General features: G+C 56.4%; 1 protein-coding gene across 3 annotated transcripts in view; it reads left to right on the top strand.

Moving 5' to 3' along the window:
- LINGO1 (leucine rich repeat and Ig domain containing 1) overlaps positions 1-19238 on the top strand; it is a 199354-nt gene that overhangs the window by 12753 nt on the left and 167363 nt on the right. For 2 of the 3 annotated variants that reach the window (XM_019625454.1, XM_019625457.1), the window contains exon 2: positions 9072-9187. The gene's annotated coding sequence lies outside the window, so the exon portion shown is untranslated. Of the gene's footprint in view, positions 1-8589; positions 8699-9071; positions 9188-19238 lie in introns of those variants that run through there. The other variant, XM_019625455.1, reaches the window with a different exon arrangement.

The raw sequence follows: 19238 nt of genomic DNA, 5'->3' as shown, positions 1-19238 counted from the left end.
GAGCCCTGTGCTCCTTCAATGTTTGCAGAGCATGTGGGGCTTTTCAAAGGCATTAATGATAGAAAATAAATTGGAATCGGAGAGGAATCATCGCCGGGCATTCTCGGAGGGCCGCCTCTGCCCTCCCGTCTCTCAGCCATATTGAAGCCAGCAGCCAGACCAGAATATGAATGAGTCCAGGCCAGCATCCTCTTTGTCGGGGAGCCCTCCCTGGCCAGACGGCACTCACCAGCGGCGAAGCGGTTTGAAGCCAGGCCTCAGTGGTGCTGGGCAGCACCGATCAGGACGGATTTCTCTGGGTGGAGGCACAGTCCATGGCTTTGGAAGAGGGGTGGATGGGGCCTTGAGCCCAGGTCCCCCTCCCCCTCAAATCCTCTGCTGGGGCCACAGCTCTAGGCCAGCCTTGGGCGGGGTCAGGCATCCCTGCCCAGGGGGAAGGGGCACATAAGAAGCTGCCAGTGGCTTCAGGATCTGGATTTTTCATCTGGGCATTCAGGTTCCTGTGTGAATTTGACCCTCTTTGTCCTGTCTCCCCCAGGAAGCCGTCCTTTATCACTGCCCAGCTCACACTGGGTTTTCCATTTTTAAGCCTCTCGTGGCTCCTGGAGCAGGGGCACAAATCTGGTGCTTAAAGGGGACAGTCAGGTAATGAGTGGGGGACTGCGGCAACGAGTAGGCACAGGGCCACTCGTTCGGGAGCCCAGCCACGGCGACTCCACTCCCAGCTCTGCTAAGTCCATGCTTTGCTCCATGGCCGCGGTTCTTATCTGCCAGCCAGCAGGGAGCTTACTGAGGGCAGGCGCTGGTTTGTGCCACTGCAGCCTATCTCCCAGAGATGTGGGTATGGGCTGGGCACCGGGCAGGCTTCCCATTAAGCATCAGAGGCTCTGGGGACCTGGGGAATCACTTAGGGCAAACTTCTCGCTTAGAGATGGGGACTGGAAAAGGCCATGTTTTGTTCTAAGCAGACTGTACACCTGTGCTCTTAGAATCCTCACACAGGCAGAGGTGGGTGTCCCTCTGGCTTAGAGAGGAGGAAACAGGCTCAGGGTGGCTGCATCCAGGAGGACACGGCAGGCCTGAGTTTGAATCAGTCTGTTGGAGCCCCAGTGCTATCTGCCTCTTCCTGGCAGTATTAGGGAGTGCTGAGGCATGTAGTCACCTGAGGGTGTGAGCGTTCATGCCCAGAGTAAGTGCAGCCAGGGGCAGGAGGCTGGGGTCCCGGCCCAGAGCTGCCACCAGCTCCCTGTGTGACTCAGAGCAGACGGTTCTGCACCTTGGCTTTCCCAGACCGGGATGGGAGAGGCCCCTGGAGGGGTTGAGACTTTGGGGGGACCCATCGAGCTCATGTGGCCTTGGCCTGGCTGCCGGCCTTGCTCAGGACCTCTGTCCAACCTGTGGGCTCCCTTGACCCCAGTCCAGGCTTATAAGGAAACATCTCATTCCTTTGCTCTCCGGGGTCACTGTCGTATGGGAGGTGGTGACGGTGACATCCAAGCAGGCCCAGTTAGCAGTGTGGGGCAGCCTGGGCAGCTTGGGCAGTCTGTCCTCTACCCCAGGATGGAAGAGGGCCTCAGGCCATCAGCAGGTGGGAGGATGGTCCAGACACAGGACTGTGCATTCAGCCCTGCACCCTGGAGCCTCACCCCTGCATGGCCAGCACTTCCTTTCATGCACTCAGAATGGACTCACAGAGGCTACTTTGTGTAGCCCTGGGCTGTAATATGGGGAAACAGGCCCAGAGAGTCTGAATGAGGTTCAGGGTTGCCACTCACCCTGACCTCTGCCCCATGCAGCCCGTGCTGTCACCCCCAGACGAGGAACTCAGCAGAGAGACCGGCCATTTAGGACAGCGCTCTTCCCTGTTCAGGGCTAGCGTCTACTCCTTGTGACTCCACAGGGGCCACAGAACCTGTACTGGCCCCTGCCCCCGATAGCCCCCAATGTACAGGCAAACTCGGGGCCCCTGAGCCTTCTTTCCTGGGGGGCAGCCTTGCTCTATCTCGCTCTGTGGTTCTGAATCTTTTTGGTCTGCGGGCCTCTTGGGGAATCTGATGAAATACACGGCGTACACCTGAAACAGGGGCACCCCCTCTCCACCTCATGCATCCATTTCAATCAGTGCTCACACACCTCCTAAGTCCCCTTCACCGGGTACCTGGGTTAGGAATGCCTGCTTTTATCACCTCCCAGGTGACATGGCTGGTGTTACCTGTTGTGTTGACCCAGGACAGGAAGCTAGGTGTTTCAGTCCCCAGACCGTGCTCTTTTGCTCCATGCTCCACACTCTGCCTTATGAAGTTCCCACTCTGCACCTGGCTGAGGGCTGAGTGCTGTGATAATCCACTCATTCTTTCCACAAACTTTAGTTTTCCATGCCTCCTCTGTGCAGGCCTGTCCCTGGGCTCTGGGTGCAGAAAAGAACAAGACCCACCCCTGCCCCTGGGAAGTCACACCAGTCAGCACTCGCTGTCCTGGGGGCTCAGGATAGGACAGGGGTGACTCCGGGCAGGGATACCAGGGGCGCTTCCGCTCCAGCCTGGAGGGACAGGTGCAGGAGTCAGAAGAGGCTTCCTGAAGGACACTGGGAACTGGTCAGGGAGGGAGGGTACCCCCACAGAAGGAACAGCAAGTGCAAAGGCTTGGAGGCCTGTCTGTCAAGAAGGACCGGCGGCCAGTCTGACTGGAGAGGAGTTATTGGGGGCACTGGGCCAGTTGGGGACAGATCTCTGGAATTTGCCATCTGCTCCTGGCCCCCCTTCAGGTCTGCTGGCTGCCTGTATGTCCTAACACACACACAGTCTCTCTCTATTCCCACCCCACATACAGACACGCCTCCACCCTCCCGCAGTTTAACTCTGCAGATCCACATGAGCCCTCTCTCTGTGAGCACCGACACCTGCACACATCAGTCCCCTCTTCTGGTACTTACCCTCTCTCTCTGCAGAGAAACACACCCCCAAGTTCCCTGTTCCTTTTCCCTCTTCTCTTTCCCCCTCCTTTCCTAGCACCAAGGACCTGTAAGAGCCCAGAGCTGAGCCTCAAAGCCCCCTCCCCTGGAGTTTTCTGCAGACGCTCCCCTCATCATGTTGCCCTCACTCTTGGGCTCCCCTTAGCCTCAGCCTAGGGTTCCCCAAGATGGTGACATCCCAGGGTTTTCTGGACACCTAGGGAAGCCTCTCACCCCAGTTCTGAAGATCCGGAACCCAGAGGCCCTAGCTTTAGCCCCAGCCAGTCTTGACTGCCTGTGACCTTGGGCAAACCCCTGCTGTGGGCTGGGGGAGCAGAGGTTTGGTTTCACATCCTCCAGCTGAGATTCTCAAACTGGGCCTAGAGCCCTGGTGTCCCTGAGGAGGCCTGGGGGCTGTGGGGTCCTGGTGGGACTGGATAGACCTCTCCCCTTCCAACCACAACAGGGCTGCTCAGATTTGCATTTTACTGTAGGGTCTGACAGAATTTGAAGAAAAAAACCCATTAACTCTTTATTGATTTTCCTTTTCTGATTACAAAAGAAAATCCAACAACACATCTGTGGGTAACGGAGATCATGAAAGCCCCTTTGTCCCCCTCCTTGGATGTGATCACTGTAGCGCCTGGACACTGCCCTCAGCCTTTCGGGGAATATACCAACAAGCTTATATCTGAAAATGGGCTCATTCTGAAATTGCAATGTGCAGCCTGATGTTCCCATGTTTTCCACAGAAGTGCCTCCTCTGCCGAATGCTGCAGTGTTCCACAGCACGGATGTGCTATATTTTATTTGGACATTCACTTATTGATAAACATTTAGGCCACTTCCGATTTCTTTTTTACTCGTACCAGCAATGCTGTTGTGAGCATCCGTGAATATTTATATGTGAGGGCCTTTGCTACCATTTCTGCAGGAGAAGCTCCTAGAAGTGGGATCACTAGGATGTAGTGTCACTCGGTGTTCCGAGTGACCCTTCCGAAGGTTCAGCCTTCCCTCCAATGGTCTGGTCCTCATTGCCCCACAGCCTTGCCAGCACTGGTTGTTATCAATCAACTTCATTTTTCCCAATCTGATGGGCAAAAAATGGTATGTGTCGTTTCATTTGCATTTTCCTGATTGCTAGTGAGATAGAACATCTTTTCAAGTACATTTATTGGCCAATTTAGTTCTTCCTCTGTGGATTTCTAATTCACTGCCAATTTTTCTCTTCTTTTGCCTTTTTTCTTATTGATTTGTAGGGGCTGTTTGTATATTAGTGATATTTTCTTTCAGTGTCTCACTTGCCTTCTAACTTCGTTTTTAGTGTCTTTTGCTGTACAGAGGTTTTACGTGTTTATGTAGTGGATTTACCAACTTCTCACTTTATGCTTCTTGGATTTAATGTCTGGCATAGAAAGGCTTTCCCCACTGCATATAATTTCATTTCAAATAAGAATTTTATTGCTGAAAAATCTTTGCAGAGCTCTGGTTTGTAGGCTTCTTCTGGCAGCTGCAGCATGGCTCTGGGGGAGGAGGGCTGGCCCGTCTGTCCATCCATTTTCATGTCTGCCTGGCTTGGGGTCAGGTTGCTCTATTTCTTGTGTATTCTGCCCCTACTTTCTGTGTCTCTGCTGCTTTCCATCCCCTGCTGGTTTCTTTTTTTTTTTTTTTTTAAGGTATTTTATTGGGGAATTGGGGGAAGGGGAACAGACAAGTTGCTGTCATTTTGTTCTTCTGTCTAGTTGTGGAGGACGTTGCTTCACTGGCCCAAGTTGGCACCATCATTGCGCTCTTCCCAGGTGAGGCAGATCAGTCGCAGGCTTCTGGACGGGCCGCTCACTGCAGCTGCTGGCTACATACGGTACCATGGCAACCCACTGCCACAGGGGCTGCAGCCTACGCCGTTGCCGGCGACTCACAGTAGCCCAGCTCCAGGTTGAGCTGTTGTTCAGCATCTTAGCTGTGGAGGGCAGTGTCACTGGCCCTCATATGTGGGATCCGAACCGGGGCCCTCTGGCATCCCAAGCCAGTTCTTAATCATCCTGCCACTCGGCCGGCCCCCCTGCTGGTTTCTTATTGGGCAGTGGTAATTAGGGATGTGAGGTGGCAGCTGTGGCAGCCCTTAGTGGGTTGGGACAGGATGGTCACCAGAGAACATCCCCCTTGACCTTTCACCTGCCAGCCTAGCCCCAAATCACGTGGGCTGCCAGGTTGACCCTGGCCCAGCTCTCTCTCAGAGAAACTCACTTCCTACTGGGAGCCTGAGAACAGGCTCTGAGCCAATCCAGGTCCCTCCTCCAACAAGAAGCCTTCCCAGAAGCCCCTTCATCCACTTCCACAGCCCTGGACCTAGCCCTTCCCTTCGGTCCTCACTGCTCTTTCCCTGTCCTGCCTTCTCAGCGCTGAGCGACCTGGGTTCCACCTGTGCAAAATAGGCCCTGGGAGTCTGTACCAGCTGCTGGGAGCCACAGCCCACATGGGATACAGCAGAGCTGGCAGGTCTTCCAAGCCAAGCTCTGGGAGGTGTCCCCTCTTGCCCTCTCAGTACTACCTCCTCCTCCCCCCCCCCCCCAGCCTCCAAGCAAACCAAAAACACTATAGGAGAGAGTTTACATGCTGCTGACAGACATGGGAAATTGAGTTCCATGAGGGTGATGACTGATGAGCAGGGCTCCCTTCTCTCTGCCTGGCCCCAGGCCAAGGGCAATGTCTGCCTCTTGGGAGAGAAGAATGAACGATGCGTTAAGGTGCTGAGCCTGGGGGAGGGGAGGGCAGTCAGGGCACCAATGTTATTTGAGCTCCAGTGTAGCAAGGCACTTGCCTCATGGTTCCTCATTTCTAGGGATGGGGGTTGCTAATGGGGAATACCCCCATTACCTCCTGGAGGTGAGTGCCCCAGGTGGGCTCAGGACTGTCCTGCACTGGAGGCCTGCCTCCATGTGTGGGCTTCTGGGGGCCTTGGGCTGAAAGAGCAGTTGGGAGACAAGTCAGGGAAACCTGGAGGTGTCTCTGAAGTATGGCTCAGAAGCGTATAACTGCAATCTCTGAGGTAACTTCCCTGGGGTCCTGCAGTCCCCAGTAGCCCTGCTCTGACCATGATGGCGTCTTCTGTCTGAGCTCTGTCCTTTACATCTCTTTATCCCAATCTCCAACCACAAAGTAAGCACTTAACAAAAGTAGAATGAAGGAAGGAATGGATGGAAAACTGGAGGTGCTGAGTAGAGGGTTCGGGTCTGGGGAAGAGGAGACCTGGGTTTTGGGTCTGACTTTTTGGTTGACTTGCTGGGTGACCCCAACCCTTATTGGGCCTCAGTTTCCTCATCTATGCAATGGATGTGGGTCTCTCAAGCTCTGTGATTCTGTGACTGTGCTGACCAGAGCAGGCCGATTTCTCTCTCTCTCTCTCTCTCTCTCTCTCTCTTTGTGTTTCTCTCCCTGTCTCTCTCTCTCTCTCTCTCTCACACACACACACATGCCAGTACCACCCCCTTTGATTCTAGTGTTCGCTGAGCACCTGTGGGTGCCAACCCCCCACAGCACTGAACCCACTTTGGCAGCGTCCTGGGGTAGCTGTGTCTGTGGAAGTCTCATGCTCCTTGGGGCGCATATTAATTCAGTTGAACACACAGGCATTTGATTTCCAGACCTCCCTGGACTCCACTGAGGGGAAGGAGCCAGGAGGGCAGGTAGGGAGTTCCCCCTGTGCCAGGCTTCCCTTCGTGCCCCTGGCCAAGGGGCTTGCAGCTGGAATCTCATGTCCTTCTTGGACTTGGCACATTGGCAGGCCTGGTGTCCAGGACAGCTCCTGGCTCCCTCTGCGTCTCCTCCGTTGCTCCAAATCATTGTCGTGCTCTGCCTGTGGTCCCATTTCCATAGCAACTCCTCGTGATGCTACTGAGGAGGGTGGGAGCTTCAGGAAGGTCTGGGAGAAGGGACTGGGTCCCCGTTCACTATCAGGGAATATGGCAGCTGGGGGCTTAGAGTGGCACTGTGGGAATGACCGCCCTGCCGGCTCAGGTGGAATTAGGCACAGGGCTACCAGCCAGGTGGTCTGGAGGCCTGCCAGGCCAGGGCTGCCTGGTTGGCCTGGGCCTGTTTGTCTTGTGCCTGTGTGCCGGGAGCCAGCTTGGGTGGTTACTGAGGGCACCTTCCCTAGCTAGGCCTGGCCTGGAGGACCCAGGCCTGAGGAGCTGCCCAAGCTCTGGCTACCCCTCTGTCCCAGGTTGGTACCACTGTGTCTTATCTGTCCTCCAGGATCAGCAGCCATTAGGAGGCACCCCTGGGGCCTGCTGAGAGCAGGGGCAACAGTTTGGGCTGGTGAAATGTGGGCTGGGCAGGCCTATTACCAGGGCCACCCTACTTCGTGGCTCTGTTGTCAGCACGGGATGGCCAAGGTGGGCCCTGGAACCTGCTTGGGGCCCATTGCCTCCTTCTTGGAGGGGAAGTTTGCAGCCCCTGAAACGAGGAGACTCTTGCCTCCAAAGAGTCCCTCCATTTTCACCTACCACATGGCTAGAAATGCTACCATTTGCCCCTCAGACTTGGTAGAATGTTGATTTGGGGAGGGACTCAGGAGCCTTCACCATCTTCTGCCCACATTACGGAAACTGTCTCTGAGCTTGTCTGCCCATGCTTCCATCTGTTCTATCTGAAGGGCTTGTGAGTGCCCCGGGGACCTAGGCCTGTGCCAGAGAGCCGCGGGAAGGAGGGCCCACCCTGGCCTCCCAGGGAGGGAGGGGCGCTCACCCTCGTGCGGGCTGCTGGGAGCCAGGCCCAGGTGACGTGCCAGCTTTCCGTGCTTCTCTTCCACCACCGAGGTTGTAGCCACCGCTGAGCCCACCTACCTTCGTTTGCTGAATCCTGCCTGTATGTTGACAGGTTTGAGGGTGGATTACCAACGCTCCCTGAGCCATACATCCACGAAATCACAGCAGTGATGTGCCTGTCAATTTTTTTTAATACACAGAAAAATGAACACATACCTGTGTAACTGAAACCATTTATGCACCACCCAGGATCCCCATGGTGGCATGTGTCCCCCACTTTGAGAAACACTGGTCTGATTGGAACCTCTTGGCAACGACTCTGAAGGGGACTTGGGCCTTTGTCTAAGACGCTGAGGAGCCTGAGGCTCAGACCCGTTAGCTGAGCCCAGGGCCGCACAGCCAGCGCTTGGGAGATTTCCAACCTGATGCCTGTGTCTTGGGGCCTTGCCAAGGAGACAGGACTCCCTAGTGTCCTTCCCAGTCACAGAGGCTGGCGGCGGGGGGGTCCCTAGTTACCCTTGGAGAATGTGTGGTGGAGGAATAAGCCAGAAGAGGTGGGGAAAGGGAGGGGTGGGTGGCAGAAGCTTTGGCATCTTTGGGCATCGGGGGGTGGGGGGGGGCGCGTGGTGCTGAGGCTCAGGCAGCCCACAGACACCTCGGCTGCCCTGGCTGCTCGCGTCAGGGGCCAGCCCCGGGGCCTGCCTCCTGGGACAGGGCTGGAAGGCAGGCAGGCAGGCCCTGGTGGTGCTGGGCATCTCCGGTGTGCTAGGCTGCAAGTCGCATTTCTCTTTTTATCTTCCTAGCAGTCCTGGCAGGAGGGACGGTATCCCCATTTTATGGATGAAGAAAGCGAGGCTCAGAGACTCGGCTTTCCCGAGGTCACAGGGCCAGTGGCTGGGGAAGCATATTCAGACCCCATCCACCTGGGGCCAGGAACCCCACCATTCCCAGAGCCTCACCGGCCCCAGCTGGTGGCATATGAGTGCGTATGTGTCAGTGAGTGAGAGCACGTGTGTGTGTTGTGTGAGTGTGCCTGTGTGTGTGGTGTGAGTGTGTGTGTGTGTTGTGTGAGTGTGTGTGTGTGTTGTGTGAGTGTGTGTGTTGTGTGAGTGTGTGTGTGTTTGTGTGAGTGTGTGTTGTGTGAGTGTGTGTATGTTGTGTGTGTGTGTTGTGTGTGTGTGTTGTGTGTGTGTGTGTGTGTGTGTGTGTGTGAGTGTGTCAGCGAGAGGGAGTGTGGGTGAGATGTATGAGTATTTATTGCCCCGCCAGGTGGGGATCAGACCAATTGTGTGCATGCCCATCCCCTCCCTGTGGCCCTGCGCTGGCTGACAGCTTGTCTCCTCTTTCTCCCACAGCCTCCTGCACCCACAGGCCCTGAGGCTCTGGTGCCCACCGGTAAAGAGGGCAACTGAGTCAAGCCCAGGCTGACCCCCAGCTCAGTTGCACCCCCCAAACACCTGCCTGACTCGAGGTAAGAAGCCACTCTGGGCCACGGGGCAGAGTGGAGTTTCCCAGGCAGAGGCTGTAGGCAGGCCATTGAGGGGTAGTCTTTCTGGGGGCTCCTCTCTTCCTCCACACATGAAGTCCAGTCCGGGAGGTTTGAGCCGGCCGTTCCGCCCCCCATAGCCTGTGCTATAATGGCTCTGGCAGCCAGCTCAGAAGCCTGGGTCATTCTTCTGGGTGACACGGTTTCACGGATGCACCAGATAATGGGTTCCTGTGTGGTGTGGGAGGTCTCTAGTGGGAGCTGAAGGACTCTGTCCTTGGTTCTGTCACATTGTTGACCAAATGTGTGCCTGACTCCAGGTTAGGAGGGAGTGGGAACAGGTGAACTAGACAGTCGGGGTCCAAGAAACTGTCAAGAGGCTGGCAGTGGCTGCGATGTGTGGAGTTTAATGAGGCTTCATGCCAGAGTCAGTGTGCAGATCCAGACGCTGTCAGAGCAGGATGAGGCTCGGCCCCAGGTATGTACATGTGACAAGCACTGGCAGCCAGGTGACCTTGGCTCTGTGTGAGCAGAGAGGATGGCTTCTCGGACTGTATCATGAGGAGCAGGACACCCAGAATGTGGGAGGCGACAGGCCCTCCCACTCCATGTCCCATATGAGAGAATGTGGAGAAACTACAGCAAGTCCCAAAGAGGTGGGGGACGAGGGAGGAGTGGGACCTGGCTGCTGCCTGGTTTGACCCCTGGCTTGCTTGTGACCTTGGACAAGTGACTTCCGCCCTTTATCTGGGCCAATCCCCTGTCTTTGACAGGCCTCTGTGACCCATGAGAAGGCTACCGGGGAACTTTGCTAAACGGAAGGAATGCTGGGGGAAGGCTCGAGGAGCAGGCTGGACAGGAACGGTATCCCCATTTTTCAGGTGAAGAAGACCTAGTGGCTGCGCAGGGCAGTGCGCTTGAACCCCTTCCCCAGAAGGATCTGGTGACAGTTGTGGATGTGGCCGAGGCTCAGCTGACACTGTCCTCCCAACCGGGAAGCTGGTGGGATGGGGCAGGGAGCAGACGCTGCATTTCTTTCCCGGGCACTAGGCCTCACTTGGAAGCCCACTTTTCTCCATCAAAATAGTCCTGCTAGGCAGTCAGTCCTGGTTGGGAGGAGCAGCTAATTAGCTCCTTCAGGTTGACCTGTACTTGCTGCTGGGAGATGGGGAGAGAGGATGCAGTCAGTGGTGTCTGCAAGGTGCCAGAGTGATGGGAGGGCCAGGGGCAGGGGCGTCATGGCGGCGGCTGGCTGGGCCCTGCCCCACCCTCAGCAGGGGCCGCAGCAGCCTTCCAGCTGCCCAGGCAGACAACCTGGGCACCAGCAGGCAGGGAGACAGAGGGGAAACTAACCCAGAGCGGAGCCACTTTCCTTGGGGGCTGCGGGGCTTGGAGGAGGGGACGCCTGGGCTGAACCTTGACGACTGTAGGATTCTTTCAAAATGTTCTATTTTCTGATTATTAAAAAATGTGTGTTCTCTATAGAAACTGTGAGCACTTGGGTGTTTTGCCTGTCAGTCTTTTACAAAATATGTGTTGATGACATAATTGGGATCAAACTGTACTTACTGTTTTCTAACCTGCCTTTTGCACTTAATACTATACCACGGTCGTTTTTCCATCATTAAATACTTTTCTGTAATGTGATTTTTAATGGCAGTGTAATGTTCCAGCCACTGTGTGCCATAGCATGTTTTAGCGGTTCTCTGTTGTATATTTTCATTGTTTCCAATGGTGTGTCATTAATAAATACTGTGATGTATGTAGGGTTAGGATGGGCAGAGGGGCTTAGGGGAGGGGCAGGCCCCTAAGGAAAGGCTTAGAGGCAGGGGACTGTGGGTGTTTGGGGGTGATGTGCCAGGAGGGGGCGGGCTGGTCATGGGGGGTCTCGAAGGCATGCTGAGGAGTGGAGACTTGACTCATCAAAGGTCTGAGCCCCCAGGAAGCCCAGGTTTTTCCTTGCTGTCTCCTGCTTCCACTGCCTGCTCCTCTAGCACTCCTGTGATTGGAGGTGGGGGGGCAAGGCAGCGAGGTGGGGGAAGGGCAGGCAAAGCTGGGGTCCCAGATGCCTGGCCTTGACCTCTCACTGGTAGGATCACGCCCCCTCTCCCTGACAGCCCTGCCCAGGTCTTTTCCTTGCAGGAGGGATGAACATGCCACTGGGAACATTTACTGACACCTGAATCAGTGTGGCTTCATCCCCTTGGTTTGGAGTGGGAGGTGGCTCAGGGCCCGGAGGGCCAGGGAGGGGAGTGGGGATGGGGTGCCCCCTATGCGTGGCCCCTTCCCCGTGCTCCCCTGCCTGTGCACATGTGCTCACCCCAGCACTGCTCGCACGCGGGCTGGAAGTACACCTCGGTGTGGGTCTCTTTTGTCCCCACAGACCGTGGGGCTCCCAGGGCAGATGCAGCCTGGTTCGCTCCCTGTGTTCCCTGTGGCACACACCAGGGCTGCACAAATGCTCCCTGAGGTCACGCCCTGGTTCAGTGGCTCGTTCATCCTCCTTCAACATAGACCTATGGAACACCTGCTCGTGTCAGGCCCTGTGCGACGTGCCCAGGGTCTGTGGGGGAATAAGTTAGACAGCTCATTGCCCTCTTCAACCTTGAACTCTAACAGAATAGATGGAAGAACACATAAGTAATTCATAATATAAGGTTGGGGAGTAAAAAGTGCTGTGGAGTAAAACAAGGCAGGAAAAGGGCGTGAGCACACAGGGTGTGGTTTCCTGCACACCGGGTGGTCAGGAGAGCGGCCCTCAGGGGAGAGACCCTTTGAGCAACGACCCAAGGAGAAGAGCCAGGCCCTGGGCGATCTGGACAGGCTCTGAGCTGGGAGCCGGCTATGGAGAAGATGGAGAAGAGGGCGGGAAACAGGGCTGCAGAGTGTGGATGAGGTGACTCACGTTCACAGGCTCTCTCCCTGCCTTGTGGGGAGAGGTTATGGGGTAGGGGTTGGGGACGGAGGGCAAGCGTAGAAGCGGGCAGCTTGTTAGGAGGCCATGGTGGGGAGGAGTGCCTGAGGGTGGGAGACTGCAGGGTGGTGAAGGAGGGGCTGGAAGAGGTCGGGCTGAGAACTGGTGGCTGGTGGAGCCTTTGAGCTCAGCAACAGAAGCCGAGGCCGGGTTTGGAGGGGAAAGGAAGAGTCCTATTTGGAGGTGTTTCATCGAGTTGCCAGTGGGCAGGTAGAGAGGCTGCACAGCCCCCCAGGGCAAGGCTGCAGCTGAGGGCCGAGGGTGCCGAGCATGTCAGGGAGGGTGTCGTCAGTGTCTGGGGGTGGGGGCAGAGGTCAGGTAAATCCGGTTCTTGGGGCTCCTGCCCATGGGCGGGCCTGCTACTCTGGCCTTGCAGACAAGCCCTCTGCACTGGCCAGCCCAGAGAAACTGCTGCCTGCTCACCATTTCAGCTGCTCCTCCCAAATAGCCAAATGGTTGGCACCGTCATTCTGTCACCTTCTTCAGGGCTGGTGTGGGCAGGTAGTTGGGTGCTAATACTGGGCCCAATCATTGCACCCTCCCTCCCCAAAGGGAGCCGCATCGGGTAAGTGTGCCACAACCCAGGCCCCTCGGACCCCTGCTGGTGGTCACCACCACAGGCCTGCCTTCCTGCCTGCTCCTCAGAAACCCTGTGGTCTTGCTGCCTGAGGCTGAAGTCCAAGCTCCTCCTGGTTATTCAGGGCCTTGCATGGTCTGGCTGAAGCCCACTATTCCTGCCTCTACTCCCCCTTTCTTTTTTTAAAGATTTTATTGGGAAATTGGGGGAGGGGAACAGCGCTGGGGAATTGGGGGAGGGGAACAGACAAGTTACTGACCTTTTGTTCTTCAGTCTCATTGTGGAAGACGTAGCTTCACTGACCCATGTTGGTATTGTGATCATTGCGCTCTTCCCGGGTGAGGCAGTACCTCACTGGCCATTGGACGGCTGCTCACAGTGGCTCTTGGCAGCTCATGGCAGCTCCTGAAAGCTCACGCCAGCTGCCAGCCAACCCCACTGCAGCCTACACTGTTGCTGGCGACTCACGGCAGCCCAGCCCCAGGTTGAGCTGCTGTTCACCATCTCAGCTGTAGAGGGCGCAGTGTCACTGGCCCTAATGTGGGATCCGAACTGGGGTCCTGCTGTCCAGAGCTGGCGTCCAAGCCAACTCTTAACCAATGTGCCACTTGGCCGGCCCTACTCCTCTCTCTAACAGATGAGTCCTCCTCAGTCCCCTGCACACATCTGGCTCCCTCTCACCTTCCCTCACCTCCATCTAGAATGCTTCTCTTCCCAGCAGCCTGATGCCACCTCTTCTTGGACATCTTCCCCAGCTCTCCCACACTCTGTGGTCCCTGTGAATGGCAGTTTGTACCTTTCACCTGGTGAGCTACCTGTCATTTTACTGTCATCATCCTCAACTTGTCTTCACCTTCACCCTCCTCACCCTCTTTCCCTCACGGCCTCTCCTACCGCCCGCCCCCATGCCCCGTTGTCAAAGCTCTTCCCCAAGGAATCCTGCTCAGCCCACGGAGCTTTCTGTCCAGGGTGCCCAAGCCTGGCTGCCTCAGGACCACCCAGGGATATTATTAGAGAGAGGAATACTCAGGGGCGGGGCCTCACCTTCTGATTCTGAGTCACTGGGGGAACCCAGGCATCTGGATGGCTAACAGGCTCTACAGTCACCTCTGATGGTCTGCTCGCCCATCCAGAGTCATGCTGAGGAGTGCAGCTGTCCCTTCATCAGTACACTGGGAATAAAAGCGGCTTCAGTGGGTCAGTGCATGTAAGGGGCTTAGAGCAGTAAATGCTCAGCAAATATAATTCTGAGTCATCAGCTATGGGACAGTGTGATGGAGGGCGGCAGAGGGATCTATGGGGAGTGGTCCCTGCCCTGCTAGGTGCCCTGTCATCCTGTTACCCCTTTAGCCATTTGCCACCCTTTGCTCCTAGGGCACTGCAGTTGTGGTGTGGTGAGGGGTTACGGAGCGGCACGCTCAAAGGGAGAAGTTGGGGGTCTTCTCACGGTCACCGGTGGGGCCTGGGGACCTGCAGGTAGGCTGCGGCAGCTTGCTGCACTTCCTGCGTCTGCCCCGGGAGCAGTGCAGTTGGGAAAGGGGTTCCGGGTGCAGGGCTGGGGGCTTGGCTTGTTAAGCCATTGTGTTTAGTGGGCAGGTTTTGGGGAGAGGAGGTGGTGGGGAAGCAAAATTAGAATTCCTTTTTGAGAAGTTAACAACTTCCAAATTAAAGGATTCTTATTTGTGAGATGCCCCAGAGGCCTTTTCAATCAAGAGGCTCTTCTGAATAATAAAAGGGCTTGAGCTGGGGTTGAAGCCTGAGCTGCAGATGAAAGGGGTTGGGGGGTGGGGGGACGCTGAAGGTGGCACCAGAGCCTTGAGAACTGTGGCTGTATGATGGGGGTGGGGCGGACCCCAGCTCCTTTCCACTCAGGGGTTGGGGTGGGGGTCGGTATGGGGGAGAGCAGAGGGTGCGTGGTCCCCACCCCCACTCCCAAAGCCCATAGCTCCTCTGGCCCCAGCCTGAGCTGCGAACACTGTGTCCTCCGCCACAGACCCTCTGTCCTCCACAGCTGACCATCTGCTCCTCCACTCAAGCCAGGATGGAGTTGGGAGGAGGTTGGGGTGTGCTGATGACAGTCCGTAATGGTAGATGTGGGCTCAGGACCAACCCGTCCTGATGGGAGGCAGCGTCCTCGTGGCTTCTGAGACCTCAGGCTCCCCGGTGCCCATGCCATGCCTGTTGCTCTGACCCTGCTGGCCAGGTGACATCCTGGGTATAGTTTTGTTGCTGTTTACTAGGGCTGTCCACCTGCATTTTAGCCTGGCATCCCCACCCAATGCTGCCCAGCTGGCTTCCTGTCCTGCTTAGGGCTGAGTATCTGCTGTGTCCGGGGTAGGGTGCATCCTCAGATCTTGCCAGGGTAAGCTGGACTGTGTAGCTGAGTGCCTAGAATATGGAGGCAGCTATTACCCGAACCCCACTTACAGATAAGGGAGTAGAGGCTCAGTGAAGTGAGGTGACTCCTCAACACAGAGAGGGATTCTTGCCAACAAGTGTCTTTTCCCATGCCCCCGAGGCCTTCCAGTTCACCAAGTAGAGAGGATCCGGAGGGGACAGGGGCCGAGGCCCTCTGCTCAGTGGGCGAGCCAGGTCTTCTCCCCAGACCCCGTAGGCTCTGCTCCCTGGAGGTGCCAAGGTTATTTGAGGAGACCTTGCCCTAGTCCAGGCAGTGGCTCTGCTGCCCAGGTGGTGGGGCGTGGTGGTGGCAGGAGTGTTTCCAACCCACACCTGCCACCCCTCCTCCCCCTGAGTGCCCTCGTTTCTGGAGCCCTGGGCAGTCTGTGTAAATCCCAGAACTGCGAGAACTTGCCCCTCCAAAAGGCCAGCCGACCATGTAGGCCCTCCCAGGAGTCCTGGGGTTGGGCTGATGGTTGGGAGAAGGTGATGTACTCTTTGGGGACAGGGAAGGGGCAGTCCAGCGGCCTAGGTGAGGGGGCCACCAGGGAGGGCAGGGAGGGTCCCGCAGACCCTGTGAGGGGCTGCCTCATCAGGTGCTCTGATCAGGCTAGGAGCTTAGAGACTTTGGGTTTCAGTGCCAGTCCAGTCACCTATTGTCTGTGTGGCCTTGAGCAAGGGAGCCCATCTCTCTGGACTTCAGTTTCCTCCTGTGGGGCACAGACCACAGTGGAGCTGAGGTGGTGAGGGTCCCATGGAATGGCGTGTGTGCACTTCAGGGCTGGAGGGTCATGGTTACGGGCTGTGGATTTGGTGGGGCTGTTTCTCATTCCAGCACTACCACTGGACAGTGCTTCACTTCTCTTAACCTCAGTGTCCCCATCTGCACAATGGGCAGAATGACACCTGTCTCACAGAGGTATGTACTCTATCAGCGGGAGCCCTCGAAGCCTTTCCCCCGAATCATTTAATGAGCCCGTTCTTCCTGAGTACCCAGTGGGCTTTGCTTGGGCTTGATGGCCACAAAATGGGTAGCAACCTGAAATTAGAGGGACCAAGGAGAAATGTGAGCCACAGGAAAGGGAAGGAGATAAAGGCTGGAGTCAGGGAGGGCTTCCTGGAGGGGGCTGAACCTTAGCATTCAGGAGGATGTGGGGGTGGGGTGGGGCAGGGAGGAGTGTGGAGAGGGCATGCCTGACAGGAGGAGTAAGCACAGGGTGGGGTGTGGGCCCCTAAGGGTAGGCAGTGGGGACATGGGGTGTGGGAGGGTTGGTGCAGTCAGAGCCCAGAGAGGTCCTAGCTCTGGAGCCCTGGTGGGGTGGGGGACTAGGAGTCGGGAGTGGGACAGCTGTCTCCTGCTGGAGGGTAGGGGGACAACAAACATGCAGGTGGCATGGCGCCTGCGGGGATACGTGGGAGCTCAGTGTAGGCTCCACGCACAGACAGGACTCCCCAGACTCGGGGTAGGAGGTGTGAATGTCTCGTGCAAGGCCTGGGAGGAGGCGGGCGGCAGCTGCCCAAACTGTCAGGACAGGCCCATGGGGAGGCTCTGGGTGGAGGTCCAGGTCAGCCTGAGTGCAGCCTCTAGCCGGGATTAAGGAACCACTCTGGTCTGGCTTCTCAAGTGCCAAGAGACAGAGAAGTAGGAGGGGCCTGTGGTGGGCTGGGAGACTCATGCTTATCTGGTGCCCACTGTGCTAGGCCCTGAGTCAGACTCGCTGCAAATCCCTCGGCTTGCACAACAGCCCAGAATGGGGATGGGACTTGGCCTCATCCTAAGGAGTTGGAAATTAGGCTCAGAGAGGCGGATGCCTCGCCTGTCCTGGGTCATATTCCAAACCTGAACTCCAAACTTCTTGCCTTTTCAGAGACCCCACACTACTCTCCAGGGCTGTGGTTTATAGAAGTGATGGCCTCCTGTTCTTTCCTGGGCGGTTCAGTAGATGGACACTCAAATATGCAGTCTGCCTTGGCTTTGCCTGTCTTGAGGAGGCTCAGAGAGGTTGAGGGTCTGCCCCAGTGCCACACAGCAGTGAGGTCTGCAGTCCTTGGCTCCCTGGAGAGGAGGTGCTGTGCTCCCTTCCTCCACGGAGTACAGTCAGAGCTGAGGATGGAGGGAGCCTTTCTAGCCACAGGCCTACTCATGCCCCTTAGCCACTGAGGGAGGCTTGAAAATCTAAGCCCCAAATTAAAACCTATGAATGCTTCAAAACAATGAAAAATTTCCTTAATAAAAGAGAAGGCACACTCAGGCATGTCCTAAATGAACGGAGTGACTTCCTGGATTAATCCAGGATGTATGGGAGGGCACCCGGTTAGGGAAAGTGTGAGATGGATATTGTAACAAATCGTTTGCTGAAAAGAGGAGTAATTCTTAATGTGCAAGGGTTGCCAGCAGAAGGCACCTTGGCTCCCTCCCAGCAGCTGCAATCCTTCACTTAGTGGGCCCTGAGCAGGGTCTCAGGGCCTTCTGCGATGACCTTCCAACCCCATAAGCCAGTCTGAGTGGGAGTGGGTGGGCCCCCAACCTCTCCTTAGAGCCCCCAGGGCCTTCGGAGTCTTGCCACATCCCCTGTCTGTTCCCTTGACCAGATGGCGGGGGTGGGGTGTGGGGTGGGGTTCTTCCTTCTCTGCCATGTGGGCCACCTCTTTCTCTTGGAACTCAAGACTCAGGCCTGCCCAGTCCTCACTTCAGACCACCTGGGGAGTCTCTGTACAGACTCCCTCTCAGCCTGCCTCATTTTACCTCGATCAGCTGCCTCCTCCCCAGATGCCTTACCTCAGGCAAGTGGCGAGAGCGGGCAGCGTTGCTTCTCCCTGGCTGGTTCTCTCTGCTGCCTCAAGTGTCTGTGCAGAACCTAGGGGAAGGGAAGGCTGAGCCCGTTCATACTTGGGAACATGAAGGAACACCACTGCTAAGGTGTAAAGAACAGGGAGGCCTCCGTGTTCCATTTCCCGCTGTCCTCCAGGGTGTTGCCAGCACAGAGACAGGAGCACTGGTGTCTGAGTCACACAAGCCTGAATTTGGGTTCTCACTTCCCACCTGCCCACTGTGGGACCCAGGCAGCTCCCACAATCTTTCCTGCTTCCTTGTCTGTAAGAGATGGGATTCTTTTTATCATCATCATCACCGCACATCATTGAGAGCAGTATCTCATTCACCCACACAACCGTCCTAGGAGGTCGGTCCTGTTACTATCCCCATTATACAGATGAGAAAACTGAGGTGCAGAGAGGGCCAGGACTCTGACCTGGAACTCTAACACTCCATGAAGTCGTTTAGAGAAAAGGGGGCCCAGATCACAGGTGCTGCTCCATAAGCCTTGTCTCCACCTGCTCCCTTCCCTTAGCTGGAGATGTGCCGAGGCCCTGCAGAGGCTGGGGCAGGGCACACTGGGGACAAGGAGTCCTGGCCCCCTTCTCACCACCCCTCCCTGTCCATTCACTCACTCACTCACTCACTCACCAAGTGTATGAAACACCCACCAAGTGCCAGGTGCTGCTCCTGCCCTCAGGCGGTTTCCATTCTTGTGGGAGTGACAGCAGGCAAATTGCAAATATATAATTTGATAACATCAGACTGATGAATTTGGGAGGGAAATCATCAGGGCCATGAAATAGGGAGTGGCTGGGGTGGGCGGAGCAGCTTTGGAGGGGAGGGATCCAAGCAGATCTTTTTGAAGAGGTGACAGTGAAGCTGAGACCTCAAGTCTGAGCAGAGCCACCCCCCTGGTGGACTGAGCAGCACAGCAGAGGCCTGCAGGTGACTATGGGGAATCGGGGAGAGAGAGAGGGAGGGGTGGGGAGCCCCTTCCCCCCTCCCCGCTTCCCAGGAGCAGCTTGTCTTCAGAGGCCATGGGAAGCTCTGGAGGTGCTAAGCAGGAGAGTGATTGGGTCTGTACAGACTCCCTCTTTCCAAACTCTCCTGGCCGGCATGGGGACAGAATGGATCAGTGTCGAGGCGAGGAAAGCAGGAAGCCTGGTGGGAGGGGGCTGCGGGGTCTGGGGGACAGGGGTGGGGTCATGGTTGGTGTGGCTGCGGGATGCTGAGAAATAGATGATGGAGAAATTTGCCTTGGGGTGGGAAG

This window comes from Hipposideros armiger, unplaced genomic scaffold (genome assembly GCF_001890085.2).
Source record: "Hipposideros armiger isolate ML-2016 unplaced genomic scaffold, ASM189008v1 scaffold_628, whole genome shotgun sequence".
Classification (NCBI taxonomy): domain Eukaryota; kingdom Metazoa; phylum Chordata; class Mammalia; order Chiroptera; family Hipposideridae; genus Hipposideros; species Hipposideros armiger.
This window is presented reverse-complemented; position numbering and strand designations above follow the sequence as displayed.